The sequence below is a fragment of the Lactuca sativa genome, chromosome 4 (genome assembly GCF_002870075.4).
Source record: "Lactuca sativa cultivar Salinas chromosome 4, Lsat_Salinas_v11, whole genome shotgun sequence".
In the NCBI taxonomy this organism is placed as follows: domain Eukaryota; kingdom Viridiplantae; phylum Streptophyta; class Magnoliopsida; order Asterales; family Asteraceae; genus Lactuca; species Lactuca sativa.
The window spans coordinates 216,156,623-216,160,091 of NC_056626.2; positions in this window are offsets into that span (position 1 = coordinate 216,156,623).

A 3,469-nucleotide genomic window follows, 5' to 3' on the forward strand; every position below is an offset into this window, starting at 1 on the left:
CAGAAGCTACCACAACAACTGCCGAAGTAAGAACCAACGTATCTGATACGGGGGCTCCTACTGATGCACCCGAACCCACTCCCACTACCGAACATACCTCAGCACCCGAACCTACTTCCACTACCGAGCCTCCACCCTCATCTCCTGCTCAGTCCGCAGAGGATGAAGAACCATTTCTTGGTGGGGAGAATATGACATTTGATTCGGTCTAATACAGTCTGTATCAGGTGCAAAGTGACGATGATGATGATGCTCCCGTCACCAAAAAGCATCTCAAGGAGCTTCACGAGAAGATTGATTCTCTCATCGCTTCCTCTTCTTCTTCATCACAGTCTACCATCTCTGAGGCTACTAATCAGAAGATTGTTGATGCTTTCTCTAAAGATCATGAAGCCTCCACCATCTCAGCCACTGCCGCCATTGACGCCTCCACCCAGGCCTATGCTGCTGCGACCGAAAAAGTCGAAAAACTATTTATTGATACCTCCTCTCTTTTGCAGTCTTTACAGGAAACTGTCGATGCCACTAAAACGAAGCTTGACCTGATTGTCAACAAGCTGGCTACCTCAGTTGCCTCAAAACTGACGTCCTTCGCCACTCTTCGTCAAACTCTCACCGACGACAACTCATCATTTAAGGCGACCATTGAGGAGCGCCTAACCAAGCTTCATGAAGATTTAGCTGCCAAGAACTCTCTCATGGATGCTCTCGCTAGAAAGACCACTGCTCTTAAGCTCAAGAATCTTCAACTCTCCAATTCTCAAAAGGAGATTGAGTCTCTTCGGTCTGAAAGAGAGGTGATTTCACCATGTGTTTCGGATGTCCACGCAGCCCTTTCTAACATCCTTGAAGCACATGATCCAATATTAAACTATTCAGTGAGGCGTACTCTCGCCGAAAAGCTTGCTCCTGCCCTTTCTCTCCTGAGCAAAATTGAAGGGCTCCTTGAGTTTGTGTCCATTCCGAAACAAGGGGGAGAGAATGTATCTCAACCGCCTCCCACTTCTACAGCAACAAAAACAACCGAACCTCCTTCAACAGGCCAAGCCTCAGGTTTGGGTGTCAAAGACAAGGGGAAGAAAATTGTTGAAGAGAGCGATGATGATAAAGAGACCATTGCAGATCTTTTAAAGAAGTAAGGTCGAGATAAGGATGCTGATGTGAGCGCTCGGGTTGCCAGAGAGGCTGAGGAAGCTGAAAGAAAATTGAAAGAGGCTCACGACCTTCTTGAGAGTAGGAAAACCCTTTTTCCTCCATGGACTCTTGAGAAGTTGCTGAAAGAAGCGATTGAAACCCCAAGCATCTTGTGGCTCGAACCGGTGTTCTCACTGGATCGTATCAATTCTGTCGATTCCCAGTTTGACATGCCACTGACCCAAAAGGCCTTCATCTTCCATGCCTTTGACAATGTTGTTGATATCCCTCATCCTCATCCAAAGGTTGACAGGGATCTGGTCAAGTTCTATCTGAGGGTTGCTCAACCACAGTATCAAACTTGGAGCGCTCAAAAGATTGTCAACGTTCGGGTCCTCAAGCCGTATTAGGAAGGGAACTTCACGAACGTTCAGTTCAAGGTGCTAAGAGGTTCTGCCAAGACCGAACATGCCATTTCGCTTGCTGATCTTCCCAACTTGAATCCACACGATTGGATAATTTTGCACAACATCCTTCTCACAAATGAAGCGGAGTATGGTCTGATAATTGATCACTTCAAGAGGATGCTTGTTTGCTACATCATGGAAGTTGCCAAGATGGATCATGAAATCGCCAGTATTTTTAAGAAAAAGCCTACTATTTCTCCTGTTGGCTCAGCAAGTGATCTGAACATGATGCAGATGGGGAAGATTGACCCGAAATGCAATTCCGTCATGATTACCAGAAACGAAGGCCAAAAATGCCTGTTCGCTTTGGCAGACAAACATCTCTACACCACTGCATGCCTGGAACATGTTTTGGATATCATTCATCGTTGCAAGCAAAACTCAGCAGATGACAAGAAGTACTTCGATGATATGATCCAGTGGTACATTCGCTTCAGACAGACAATCCTCGCTCTTATCCCTCGTCTGTTTGATACCACTAAGAAGGTTCCTGCAGCTGGACCCAGCAAGAAGAAGTGATAGTCTCGCTCCAATTGACGCAAAGGGGGAGATTGTTAGGTCCAGTTAGTGTTGCGTCTTGGGCTCGATAGTTAGTCCAGTTTAGTCTCCGGTATGGGCCTGTCCATCCGTGAGTTGTTTTTTAGGGTTTAATATTTATAGATGCTTGCATGCATTCTAGAACGTAAGATTTCATAGAGATTTTCATAACGTTAAAAAGTTCTTATCTTTTGTAACCCTAATATCCTCTACAGCGGAAGTTCTTCATCGAGCTCTGCTGAGGATTGAGTTAATTGAATCATTCGACTCATTCAGATCCATTCTTGTGTTTTTATCTTACTGTTTTTGCTTTCTTGATTTGCCTGTTATAAGATTTAATTGATCAAAGAGTTTTATAAACTCATCAACCGTACTATCTCACAATTTCCTTTGTGTAGATCCGGGTTAGCCTTTCCATTTTATATGTCTCCTTTATTGGCAAGAAATGGGCGGATTTTGTTAATCGATCGACAATCACCCAGATGACATCCAGCCTGTCTACCGTCTTGGGTAATTTGGTTATGAAATCCATCGTTATTCTCTCCCATTTACACTCGGTTATTTCGGGTTGTTGCAGTAGACCCGAGGGCTTCTGATACTCTAGCTTTACTTTAGCGCAAGTCAGGCACTTGCTCACGTAGGTAGCAATTTCATCTTTCATATTTTGCCACCAATAAGAACTTAGATGGACGGAGTATCTTGTTTTGTGGGCCTCTTTCCTGAGCACGTCCCTGAAACCACCGAACTTAAGGGTCCAAATCCGGTCCATGAGGTAGTAGGCTCCATCATCTTTGACCGTCAGATTCTTGTCCACAACATGTAAAGCTTCATTCGCTATGTTTTCCGTCTTCAAGTCTTCCAATTGAGCCTCCTTTATTTGTGAAGACAAGTGGGAATGGATGGTCATTGTTAGTGTTCTTACTCAGCGGCCCGAGTATTCTTTTCTGCTTAGGGCATCTGCCACCATGTTGGCTTTGCCTGAACGGTAGCAATTCACACACTCGTAATCATTCAGCAACTCAACCCATCGCTGCTGCCTTATGTTAAGTTCTTTCTGGTTTAGGATGTGTTGGAGGCTTTTGTGGTCCGTGAAGATGGTGCACTTCGTCCCGTACAGGTAGTGCCTCCAAATTTTTAGAGCGAAGACCACAACTCCCAACTCCAGATTGTGAGTGGTATAGTTCACCTCATGGGTCTTTAATTTCCTTGACGCATAGGCTATAACCTTTCCAATCTGCATCGGTACACAACCTAACTCCTGATTACAAGCATCACAATATACCACGAAGTCCTCCGTTCCCTCTGGGAGGGACAGTATTGGAGCGCTACAG